The sequence below is a fragment of the Tupaia chinensis genome, unplaced genomic scaffold (assembly GCF_000334495.1).
Source record: "Tupaia chinensis unplaced genomic scaffold, TupChi_1.0 Scaffold000242_1, whole genome shotgun sequence".
NCBI classification, from domain to species: Eukaryota; Metazoa; Chordata; class Mammalia; order Scandentia; family Tupaiidae; genus Tupaia; species Tupaia belangeri.
Window position 1 is genome coordinate 509,821 of NW_006159720.1, and position 14,032 is coordinate 523,852.

Genomic DNA, 14,032 nt, shown 5'->3' on the forward strand with positions numbered 1-14,032 from the left:
TGCCAGGCGCGTGTGTGTGCGTGCCCAAGATCCCGAGAGGAGAATGGAGGAGAAGGGATTGCGGCGTGGCCATCCCCCCTGGGGGGTGATTTCTCGCTTTCTGTCTCTCTGTCTCTCTCTGTCTGTCTGGTGAGTGCACGTGCCCTATAGTAAAAACCTCTCAAAAAAAATTGTAAAAAAATTAAAGCACGAGTTTATTTTGGAGCAAAAAAAATAAGCCATGGAGGAAACCAGCAGTTAGCGTAATGGCTATGTCGCTAGACTCCCACGTAGTCGACCGCGGTGCGCGTCCCAGACCCGGTGGCTTAAAACTAACACCCGGCACGTGTGTGTGTGTGTGCCTGGCGAGCGCACACGCCCTATAGCAAAAAATATCTCCAAAAATAAAAAAATAAGCCATGGATAGATTTATTTTTCAAAATGTGCTTTCCATGACTCTTTCAAAGGCCCCTAGTATATGCTAAAGAAAAAGTTTATCCAATAATATTTCTTAAAGTAATATTAGAAAAGCTTTATTCAGGACCATTGTGATAGGTGTAGGGACAACTACCATGAGGTCTTGCAGTGGAGAGATTGGGCTCAACTCCAAATACAGCATGAGTGACTTGCAAGTCACAAAGACAAAAAGAGCAATGTGGGGGTCAGTGGATAAAAAATTACCAAGAGGACAAATCAGGGGTAAGGAGATTATGGCTTAACTAATCTAGCAGTATTCTTGTTGAAGACAGGTTAGATAACTAGACTTAACTTGAGCAATGGGAGCGGATTAGGTATCTGGTCAGACACTGAGAGTGAATAGGAATCAAAGTTCTTGCTGAATTGATTCAGCATGGTTCATAGCTAAAATGGAATTTTTGTTTTGCTTTGCTTTTCTGTTTATTTGTTTTTGCTACAGGGCATGTGTGCTTGCCAGAGAGAGAAACAGAGAAAGAGAGGGAATAAAAGTGATAAGTCACCCCTTCCAGGGGGGGCTGGCCACACTGCCATCCCTTTTTCTCACTCTCCTCTTGGGATTTTGTACATGCATGCACACATGCCTGGAAAAAAATTTAAGCTTAAATTTTCAAGCTAGTCCTTGGGCTCAAACTGTGAAATTGGCCATGTGGGATTCAACACCTTAGCCTCCACACCACCTGCTGACCCTAAAACTGGATTTTATAAGCAGTTATACAGATGAACCTGGGAGAAGGATCAAGAGCCTGACTAAAGTTTGGTCAACTAAAGGATCTTTCAACTATCTGTCTACATCTATCTAGCTATTTATCTATCATCTATCATGTGTTTTTCTATGGATCATCTATCTACCATTTATCCATCCAGCTTAATATTCATCCTATTATTACAAATGACATGAAAATGTCAGATTTTGTTACAGTTACTAATTGGAAAACTTTCATAAACCATGGATGGGTATCCAAGAATAAATTTCAAAAACATTTTTGTAGAGAGTAAGAGAAAGCACAGAGTAAGTAGTTATTCCACCATTATATGTTGAATTTGGACTCCAGGTAACATTAGCTATGCTTTAGGGCAAATTATTTAAATTATTTGAGCCTCCCTTTTCTTATCTGAAATGTGAAATCATTTTACCTACATCATGCCATTTTTATCAAGATTATTGATATACATAGACATTTAATACCTAACCTTGGACCTAATAAGCAATGACTAAATTATAGACACCATATGATTACTGCCATTCTGTCATAAACTTCACAGCATAATTAATTTGCAGTTTGTAAAATAATTTAATATTCATTATAAGTTTACTCCTCGAATTAGCCTTATACTATAAGTAATATTTTTTTTCTTAATTGAGGCTCAGAATATGTAACTTTCCCAAGAGTATCTGGTAGAAGAGCCTGAGTAAAACCCAGATCTAGCTCAAAATTCATTTCCCACTAAGCTATCTTGTTTCCCAAAGGAAGGCACTACACAGTAAAGACACTTCCTCAGTTGTCCCTGAAGGAATCAGATAATTATCTCAACACAAACTACACTTCATATTCATTAATCTTAATGAAAAAGTTGAACTTTCTGTTTGTTGAGATTGGTTTAAGTTAATAGACCCCCATGAAAAAACTGCATAACCACTCATTTTAATAAGGCCCTTGGAAACTGATTAGAAAGTAAACCACCTTTACTTTCTAATTACGATAGGGAATTCTATTTTCGATGCAGAGATTTGTAATAAGACCCAGAGAGACAGATTCATCATCAATACTAAAGCAAATTCTGATCGCGCTTTCTTTTTACTTAATGCAATTAAACAATTAGTTAAAAATCAACAGATGAAGAATGATAGTTATAAAAATTGCCACTTTTCTTAATTTTCCAGATACTCTGGATTTTTGAAGTCTGACTAAACATACAATTGCTAAATTAACTCCTTTTGGATAATGTAATATGAACAAGCAGCAAGGATTTGGGAATTCCTAAATTCTGTGGTGTGATAGTGCATATTAACTTATATCAAATAATTTGGGAATATAATCACTGATCAAATCTTTTAATTTAATGTCAAACTACAGCTTTTGTTATAATTAAAATTGTTTGCATGTACTGTTATTAGAAAGATAAAGAATGGGAAAGTACATCCTTTCTTCAACAAGATAGCCAAGAAAGCAAGCTAGTTAAAACCCTACTCACATGAAGGATAGGATATGAATATCAAAGGTTCTACATGCTAAGAATATAGTTAAATGCTAAGGGACATGCTAAGGATATAAATATCAACTATGGCGGTATATATGCTAACCACATACATACCAAATGTTGGAGGTGTACATGCTAAGAATACAAGATGCTGTGGGACCAGCAGTTAGCATAATGGCTATGTCACTGAACTCCCATGTAGTCAACCACAGTTTGAGTCCTGGACCCGGTGGCTTAAACTCATGCAAGGTGTATGTGCATGTGTGAAGATTCCGAGAGGAGAATGGAGGAGAAGGGATTGCAGCGTGGCCATCCCCCCTGGGGAGGTGATTTCTCACTTTCTATCTCTCTATTTCTCTTTGTCTTTCTGGCGAGCACATGTGCCCTATAGCAAAAGCCTTTCCAAAAAATAAAAGAATACAAGATGATGGTCTGTGAGCTGCAATAATAAATGGGCAGATTAGTGATTTCTAAATGCCTTGGGTTATAGATTATGAGCTTAACTAAGAAAAAATGCTTATAATTATAGCTTGGTCATTTTCTAAAAATATGACAAACCACACAAAGCTCACCATGAACTAAAGTATTTACTAAAACGTATCAAATAGTCACTCTATTACAAATGACTCAAACTTGCTTAAGGAAAAAAAAATTACTGAGTATGATAGAAGTGCTTATAAACAATAAAAACTATTAAAATTAGCATAATTTTATTGATGTGAAGTTACAAATATATATACATGCATATATTTGAATATAGATATGTGTGTAATATCAGCTTATTCATACATCGCTGTTGATCACAGAGATACTATTGGCTATAATAAAGAGGAAAAAGAACAGACAATTTCTATAATGAACAGATAGGATTGATACAGAGACTCTTATAAGATTTATTGAGAGTGGGCCAGGAGGTGACATGGAGGTTAAGGCTAAGTGAATCCAGTTAAGGTTAATTGAATCCCAATGACCAGCTGTGCGGTTCGAGTCCCAGACTCATCAGCTTGAAAATTACATTGGGTTCGTGTGGGTGTACAAAATCCAGAGAGGAGACTAGAGGAGTATAGATTGCAGTGTGGCCATCCACCCTGGGGGTGATTGCTCACTTTCCCTCTCTCTCTAGATTTCTCTCCGTATCTCTGGAGAGTGCACGCACCCTACGGCAAAAACAAACGAACAAAGTCTACTGAGGGCATTTAAAAATGTATAAATAAAGAAGCATGATACATTATAGTAATTTCTCACTTTTTCTCTCATTGTCTCTGTCTCTTTCCCGCGAGTACATAGCCCTATAAGTACACACACCCACCATAAAACAAAAACCCCAAAAAAAAAAAAAAGAAAAAAAAAAAAAAAAAAAAGAAAGGAAAAGAAAGCACACTGGCCACATAATAAAGCATTTTCAATCTGTAATAAATTTAACTATAATGAAAAAGAGAGAGAAAAGAGCTTTATTACCAGCACATCAGAATTAGCAAAACAGGGAACCAGCAGTTAGCACAATGGCTATGTCACTGGACTCCCACGTAGTCGACCGCTGTTCGCGTCCCGGACCCGGTGGCTTAAAACTCACGCCGGGCGCGTGTGCGTGCCTGCCCAAGATCCTGAGAGGGGAATGGAGGAGAAGGGATTGCGGTGTGACCATCCCCCCTGGGGGTTGATTTTTTGCTTTCTGTCTCTCTGTCTGGCGAACACACGAGCCCTATGGCGAAAATCTCTCCAAAAAAGAAAAAAAAAGAATTAGCAAAACAAACCAGATTTATTGGAGTATTTAAAATATTTTTATTATTGCTCATACACTCCTAGTCATATTCATATATAAATAGTTGGATTCTGATCTCCAAATTAGGTCAGTTATTCTGTTCTATCTTCTCACAAAATCAATCATTTTTCTGCATAGTTGATCATAGTTTGTTAAAATGTAGTGTGCATTAATATCTATCCTCCCACCTACATGGTATAAGATACTAACCAAATAAAAATATTATATAAGGGGCCAGCAGGTAGCGTGGTGGTTAAGCATGGGACTCCCACTAGGCCAACCATGGTTTTTATAATCCTGAACCTGGTAGCTTGAAACTCACACAACATGCCCAGAATCCTGAGAGCAGAATAGAGGGGAGGAGATTGCAACATAGTCATCCTCCCTGGGCGGTGATTTCTCACTTTCTCTTTCTCTGTCTCTTTATGTCTCTCTGGCAAGCACGCACACAACCTATAGGAAAAAAAATCTCTTTTTATATATATATATGTATGTATATGTGTGTGTCCGTGTGTGTATCTATATGTACATATATATACATATATATATATAGCAATAAATGATATGGAGAAAAAAGAAAATCCAAGAAAGAATATAGTATTAGTAGTAATTAATGCTTACACAACATAATTCTAGGTCTTCACACACTTTAACTCAATCCTCAAGGCAGCACTTGAGGTAGTTGCTTTTACTGTTTCTGTTTTAAAGTTGATAAAATTAAATCAGAGATGTTATGTGAATGAGTTCTTACAGAACACAGTGGCAGAGCCTGATTAAGAGTCCGATTATTTGGCTCTAGTGTTCTCATACTTTACCACCGCAGAAGTCTCAGGATTTAAGGTACTCATCAACTGATTGAGAATCAGAAAGTTGACAGGGGCAGTGTCATGGCAAACCTTGTGGGCCTTTGTAGGACTTCAAATTTTACTTAGTGTGAAATGGAGCAAGCACTGCAGATTTTGGTACTGAGTGAGATCTCTCACTCTTTAAAGTGATTTTTATAGTTACTGCTTGAAAATTGACTGGGAAAAGATGGAAATAGGAAATTTAGCTGGAATAATATCTTTACAAGAAAAGATAATGGACAAGACCAGGGAGTAGCCAACGCAGTTGGAAAAAAGTAGATGGATGCCGTATATATTCTACGGTATCCTCAGTCAGAATTCCCAGTGCATGTGCTATGTGAGCAACAGTCAAGGCTCACTCTAAGGAGTCTCTCTGTCTTTGTCCCTCCAGCGAGCTCATGTGCCCTATAGGAAAATCTCAAAAAAAAAATGGAAACATGACTTGAAAAGAATATTCACTAGTGTGTAAAAGCCTAGTATATTGCTGGTGAAAATAGTAATTACATGCAACACAAAATATATAAAAAGATAAGAGGGATTATTTTAGATACATATCACTGGAATCATGCAATATTTAATCGATGGTTGGCTTATTTCACTAGCATAATGTACCTTAGGTCCACCCATGTTATCACAGATGGTATGATTTCTTTTGTTTAAGGCTGAATGATATTGCTCACTTAAAAAAATTGTTTAGAGAATGAATCTCATGTTAAATATTTTCATCACAATTAATTCTTTTTAAATGTGGTAGAAAAAGAAAAATTAATTTTCCCTGAAATGTAAAGGATAGCAACCTCTAATGGATGACTTTTATATATTTTTCATATTTTATGTATAGAAAATATTTTTTCTTTTTTTTTTTTCTTTTGGAGAGTTGTTTTTTTTTGTTTGTTTGTTTGTTTGTTTGTTTGTTTTTGCTATAGGGTGCGTGTGCTCGCCAGAAAGACAGAGAGAGACAGAGAGACAGAAAGTGAGAAATCATCCCCCAGGGGGATGGCCACGCCGCAATCCCCTCTACTCTGTTCTCCACTCGGGATCTTGAGCACACATGCACACGCGCCTGGCCTGAGTTTAAGCAGCCAGGTCCGGGATTCAAACTGCGGTCGACTACGTGGGAGTCCAGCAACATAGCCATTATGCTAACTGCTGGTCCTGTTATGTATAGAAAATTTTATAAATCAGCAGACATATATTTTATTTATGTTATAGAAAAAGTGCTTTTAACACAAAAGATATATAGAAATGCTCTGTTAGTAGCAAGGGTTTTTGTTTGTTGGTTTGTTTGGTTTTATTTTAGCTTTTTGCCATAGGGTACCTGCGCTTATCAGAGAAAGAGCAAGGAAAAGTGAGATCTCACACATCAGGGGGGAAGTCTATGCCACAATCCCTTCTTTTCCATTCCTCTCTAAGACTTTTGGGTTTGCACACATACTTACCCTGTGTGATTTTCAAGCCATCAGGTCTGACATTCAAATTGCTGTGAACCACATGAAAATCTTGCACTTTAACCACTACCACTACCTGCTGGTCCCCATAACAAGGTTTCTAAACCTTAAAAGTTTTTATTACATACTGAAGCTAGTTGTTTGTTTTTGTATGTTTTTGAGATTTTTGCTACAGATCATGTAAGCCTGCTAGAGAGACAGAGAGAGATATAAAGTGAGAAACCACCCCCCACCCACTGGGGATGGCCACGCCTTGATCCCCTTTTCTCCATTCTCCCCTCATGATTTTGAGCACACACACGCATATGAATAGGTTAAATTTTAAACCTGTTAAAACTGGGGACTCAAACCACAGTCAACCATATGGGAGTCCAGAGCATTAACCACTATACCACCTGTTGGTCCCAAAGTTAGTTAATTTCATTAAATTATTTTATTCAATAAAATAATATTTTAAGATTCTTGTTAATTGTAAATTAATAAGAAACATAATAAATGGTTCATTATATGGAAAAGCAATCACTTAGATTGTTTACTCAGGCTATACAATAAGTTAATACCGTAATAATTTTTTTTTTTGGAGAGGTTTTCGCTATATGGCGCGTGCGCTCGCCAGACAGACAGAGAGAGACAGAGAGACAGAAAGCGAGAAATCACCCCCCAGAGGGGATGGCCACGCCACAATCCCTTCTCCATTCTCCTCTCGGGATCTTGGGCATGCACGCACACGCGCCCGGCGTGAGTTTTAAGCCACTGGGTCCAGGACGTGAACCACGGTCGACTACGTGGGAGTCCAGCGACATAGCCATTACGCTAATTGCTGGTCCCAATAATTTTTTTAAATAATTATTTTTTAACTTTATTTATTTATTTATTTATTTTAATTTGACTGGGATAGGGGACATAGAGAGAGAGAGAGAGAAAGTGAGAAAGCAAGCCAACAGGTCTGGGACTCAAACTGCTGTTGGCCATGTGGAACTCTAGTACCCTTAACCACCTTGCCACCTGCCATCCCCCACCATATAAATTTTTTAAAGAATTGTTTATTTTCTTAATTTTCTTTGTTATTATCATTATTTTTTATTTTGACCAAAGAGAGGAAGGAAAAATGAGAAAACAAGTTGACAGGTCCAGGACTCCAACTCTGGCCAGCTGTGTGGAAATCCAGTGTCTTAACCCCCATGCCACCTGCCACCCAATGTCACATTATTTTTAGAAGTTTTATATTAATTTTTAAATTAATTGTAAACTTTGTAAAATATAAATGAGAATATTTGCTATTATTTCACTTTCACCCTTTAAAACAAACAAAATATCGGCTTAAAATGTATCATTTTTAGGTATAAAACATTTATTCAAGAGATTAAGATTATAAAAATTATTAAGTCAGTATCTTCTTAAGATCAAGAAGGAAGAAGCAAGTGTAAACAAATAGTGATTAAAAACAAATGATAATAAACAAATATTATATTAGAAGGGGTTGTGAAATTTAAATTGCTTGACATTTGTTTTTGCTTTGCTTTTTGTTGGTTATACAAACTGAATTTGATATATACAGTTAACTAGTAATTCCATGGTAAGAGGACTCTAATTCAACTATGACTTCATGTTGTCTCTATCTTCATAAACTATTTTTTCTTTATTTTCTTTATGTTGTTTTTTGAAGAGAAATTTTTTCCTATAGGGCATATGTGGTCACAGAAAAACAGAGATAGAGAGACAGAAAGTGAGAAATCACCCCCAGGAGGATGGCCACACTGAAATCCCTTCTCCTCTATTCTCTTTTTGGGATCTTGGGCACGCACGCACATATACCCATAGTGAATTTAAGCCTATAGGTCCAAAACTCAAATCACGGTCAACCATATGGGAGTCCAGCAACGTAACCATTATGCCATCTGCTTGTCCCAAGGCTAATCATTTTCTAATTAGAATGTCTCAGTGACAGTTGGGCCCTGGAGGGTCTCTGACCATGGAGAATCTTGCCTGAGGAATAGTAGGTAAAGATTTTACTATATAAAAGCATATGTGACATATTGACATATCCTCATGAACTGAGAGTCATGAGAAAGGAAATCCCTGTAGAAACATTCAGGGAAAGATATCTTCCACAACCAGATAGGTTGACAGGTTCTGTTGGCCATTTTCAATGGACCCCTCCTCCAAACCTTCCACTAATTTTCCTGCTAAAAAAGAAAGTAGGTGACCCTACATAACTCCGCTCCACCTAAATAAGGCTGTGACTATACACAGAAATTAAGTAAACCTTCCAACTCTTCCCAAATAAGACACCTCTCTCAACTACTACCTGAGAATTGGGATTTTTTTTTAAAGAACGTTTTTTTTAATATGCTGATAAAACTTTAGAAGTTAATTCCTGCAGAGAAAAGCATTTGAAAAAGAACTACCCTTTTCTTAGAAGAAATTTTTGATGATTTAAAATAAAATCTGTACCAAAAAGACATTAATAGGACCAGCCCCATAATACAGTGGTAAAGCACTAAACAAATGATACTGGATTCCACATAGATAACTAAGGTTCAAGGCCCAGCCCCAGTAGCTTGAAAAACATGCCTGGCAGAAGAATGTACCCAGTATCCAGACAGATGGAGATCTGGAGAAAAAGAAATACAATATGTCCAGATCTCTGCAGAGGACTTTATTTCTCTCTGTGTGTCTCATTCTCTCTCTCTCTCTCTCTTTCATTTTATTCATTTATTTACTTTTATTTATTTTTTAGAGAGATTTTTTCATATAGAGTGTGTACACTTGCTGGAGAGACAGAGGGGCAGAAAGAGAGAAATCGCTCCCCAGGGGGAATAGCTACAATGCAATCCCTTCTCCTCCATTGTCCTCTCAGGATTTGAGGCATGCTTGCAAATGCACCTGGCATGTTTCAAGGTGCTGGGTCCAGGATTCAAACCATTGTCAACCATGTGAGAGTCCAGTGCCTTTACCACTATACCACCTACTGGTTCCTCTTTCTCTCTCATATGTGACCAAGTGCCCTCTGGCATTTAAAGGTAAACAAATAAGAAGAGCGATTCATAAGTGAAAGTAATGTACAAAAATAGAAACTGGTCTTTTCAAAATTTTAAATTAAAAAGTGTTTTTGGGTTTTGCTCATTTTTCTTTTATTATGGATGCATGCATTAGGAAAATTAACCTGATTTCAGGGCATGTTAGAAAAAAGAAACTCAATACCAAAATTCTCATTAGCTACCTCTAAACACCCAAGGTGCTGTTTATCATAGAAGACTAAAAGTGGGGTAGAGTAAATTTGTTCCTATATCTAAAAGTAGGACAATGCTAGGAAACTCAGCACTTTCTTTTTGCTTATTTTCCTTACACCCAGAATGGCGGGCTGCATTACTAATAGCTGTGTTAAGATCTCAGCTTGGAAAGCTCAGTCAGGCCAACCGTTTTATCCTATATCACTTCTCACATGGCCTTTTGTTCTATGAAGTAAAATATAATTGGCTGGGTACGATAATTATTCTTCTGTTGGCCATTGCATGTGTGTATGTGTGTATGTATGTATGCAATTGCATGTTTGTGCCTATATAATAAGAGATATTTAAAAAGCTTCATGGAAAATGCATAGTATGAATAAACTCTGTATGGATTTGAAAATCTGTGTACCCAAATAAGCTTGTACTTTAATTCCATCTTACATCAACTTTTTGAAATACACACACACACGCGCGCACACCCACAGACATATCCGTATATATGTATAGTTTGTCTATTTTTAGGAACATATTAGATATTACAATATTAAACTTGGGTCAATTGAGGAAGATGAGAAAATTAAAAGGACAAATTCTCGGGGCCAGCAGGTTGTGTGATGGTTAAGATTCTGGACTCCCTCATGGCTAACCATGGCCTGAGTCCTGGTCCTGGCAGCTTGCTTTTTCACTTTCCCTCTTTCTCTCTCTCTGGTGAGTGCACATGTCCTATAGCAAATTTAGAAAAAAAATTAATAAAATTGAATAAATAATTCTTAAAAAGAGGACAAATTTTCTGAGCACTCAAAATCATTAGAAAAATATTTTCTCCTATAAATATGTTTAGAGATGAAAAAAAAATCTCTCTTTCTGTTTTATCCATTTTTTTTGAAATTCAGTATTCTGAGAATTTCTTACCTTTTACTTTCTTCTCAAATTTAAAGCTAGCTTTCTCAGCCACAGTGGTTGAACTTCCAATCACCAGACCATAAGGTTGTGATAACCTTAGGACAGTTACATGGAGAGAAGTAAGATAAATTAATTCTGACTATAAATAGGGGGTATGAAGGCTCTAAGGGGCAGTAATATAAGGAGAAGATTTGGAGATGGCAACTGAACTTGCTATGAACACAAAATCCAGATAAAGAGAATAAGGACATTACTAAGGAAAACCACCCATTCTCTGCCTCTAGTTTCTTTTCCTGCTTCCTTCTCCTAAAGGAGGTCCAAGCTGCAGTGTAATACCACCCAAGTTACAGACCGCATGATGGCTGGGGTCTCTAAACATAGACTACATGGCAGTACTGACATATTCATGATTGTAGACATTAAGTTACTGCTTCAACGGTAGTAACTTTCTAAATCACGTAAGGCAGGGCAGTTAGTTGATAAAAATTATTATTTGTTCAAAGACATCATCATATTTTGAAGTAGCTAATGGCACTGTGCTAACTCAACGTTCTGGGATGCTGGACTCATGTGACAAGGTCATACATCTGTGTCTAGAAACCTCCCTCTGTATGATGGGTGCATGCACATGCTCATAATCTGAGCTCACTGAGGCTGCGAGTGGATAGCTGTGTAAAGATCTTCTTGGGGGTGCTTCGCACTCCCTCTCAGAAGAAATCAATAAATAAACCTAAGAAAAGGAAAAAAGAAAGATCGACACATTTTAAAAGCAAAGATTTATGCTATTGTTTTATTAAAACTTAAGGAGATGTTGTTGAAAACCTTTCTGATGATAAATTTAAGTATATTATACTTACAGTATATATAGAATGTAGAACTTATAGTATATAAATATAGATAGTATATGTAATATAGCTTATACTAATTTAGAGCACTATATGTTTTTCAAATATACACCCTAGCATTCACTATATTGGTTTTTAAGTTTTAGAAAGGCAATTCTTAAAAATGAATTACATACATATTCAAAATTTGCCTGATTCAAAAGTAGAAAGATTTAATGCTCTCTTTATTGTCCGCATTGAATATATTGCTTAACTTTCCCTTTAACAAAAATGTATATTTGTTAAAATAGGAAGAAAAATCTTCTCAGATATAGAACAAACTAATACTTTAAGGGTTTGGTACAAAAGGAAAAAATAAAGAAGTAGGAAACAGAAAAAAAATTCTACTTATCTGTATAATTTAATATAACAATAATCTCCATTTTAAATATATTTACAAATGTATAAGGTTGTTTCTTTGTTTCGTTTTGTTTTTTTGTCCTCACTATGTAGCTTGTAATTGGCAGTTTTTTTCTTGACCCTTAATTTTTTGCTTCCTAAAATTATTCGTAGCCAAATTATAGAGAATTTGAAATGAGTCGTGTCTGTTTCTTCTGATATTCTACTTCAGGGAGCAGTGTCTTCTCACAAGTGAAAACAAAAGGACATTTTCAACTGATTATAATGCTTTGGTCCCAATAATTTGTCTCCGGTCTCATCTTGTCTTTTTATCCAGCAGATAAAAAATTCAAATAAATGGCTGAAAGGAATAGAATCAAGGTGACAGAATTCATTCTTTTGGGCTTTTCAATCCATAGAGATTGAAATTATTCTTTTTCTTCTCATTTTAGCAGTACATACTTTAACTCTGGTGGGAAACATTGGAACTATTTCACTAATCCAGTTGGATTCTCAACTTCACACACCCATGTACTTTTTCCTCCATAATCTGACTTTTGTAGACCTTTGTTACTCCTTATCTATATCCCCCACATTCCTGGAGGCCCTCCTGACCAAGGACAGGGTCTATGTATTTTTATGCATATGAAATACAGCTGATCTTTTCCCTAAGCTTCTTGATTTCAGATGTGTTCTTCCTTGCATAAATGGTGTATGAACACTATACGGCCATTTGCAATCCCCTTCTCTACATGGTGGTTATGCCCCAGTAGAGGTGCATGTGACTGGTGTTAGGCCCCTACTTTTATAGCTTTTCTGTTGCTTCACTCTACACAATAGTTACTTTCCAATTGATCTACTGTGGCCCTAATATAATTAGTCACTTTATTATGACAATGCTCCTTTAATGGCCCTTGCCTGCTCAGATACCAGTCTCAAAAAAAAAATCTTAATTTTCATCTTTGCTGGATTCAACATGATCAGTTTTCTGACCACTGTCCTTATTTTGTACTTACACATTGTGGTTGCCATATTGAGAATCCAGTCTATAGAAGGAAAATGCAAAACTTTTTCCACATGTACCTCTCGTCTGACTGCTGTGACTATATTATATGGGACTCTGATTTTCATGTGTCTGCAGCCAAAGTCAAACCATTCCCTTGACACAGACAAAATGGCTTCTGTGTTTCACACAATAGTCATCTCTGTGTTCAACTCCAAGATCTACAGTTTGAGAAATCAAGAGGTAAAGAACGCCCTAAGGAAAACCATTAAGAAATGTTATGCCATACCTCTAACAAACTTGAAAAGAAAATGACTGACTTAAAAACAATACTACATGCAAATATGCTGTTTTCAAAATGTCTGGCTGGAATAAATTTATCATCATTTATATGAGTAACATTATTTTCTACATGAGTTTGTTATTTATATAATTTATAACAAGATAAACTGTAAAGAAGTAGAATTAAGGTTCTAAACAAATTTGCTACTATCTGGATGTTTGATGATGATGGCATAGGCCTGGAAGTTCCTATGCAACTGACAGTGACAATGCTGCTGCCTTTAAAAATGTTTTCTACTTAATATGTTGGTAGAGAGCAGAGAAGAAAGCAAAATTGTGAACTGCTGTGTATTCCCGTGTCACTTTATATAATACTTCTTTGTTATACTCTGCATACTTGTGGAGAGCAACCAATCTGAAAACATATATATGATTAAAACATGTGGCCTAAAGACACATGCAGATATGCGCTTCTGAAGCTACTCTAGCAGGGCTATTGAGAAGCATTTACATACGAAAGCAATACCTGCCTGTTGTCAATGGCTGTCTTCCTGCTCTTGTTGAAACTCAATATCTCAATATTGCCCAGTATCAGGCTAAAGGAAGTCACAAGCCTTTATCAGATTATTCCCCCAAAAGGATTAGAGAAATTGTATGGCACCAGTGATTTTCACATCT

At 36.5% G+C, this 14,032-nt stretch overlaps 1 pseudogene; it reads left to right on the forward strand.

Moving 5' to 3' along the window:
* Positions 1 to 12,426: 12,426 nt before the first annotated feature.
* On the forward strand, positions 12,427 to 13,387 carry LOC106734878 (olfactory receptor 1038-like; annotated as a pseudogene).
* The last annotated feature ends 645 nt before the right edge of the window (positions 13,388 to 14,032 follow it).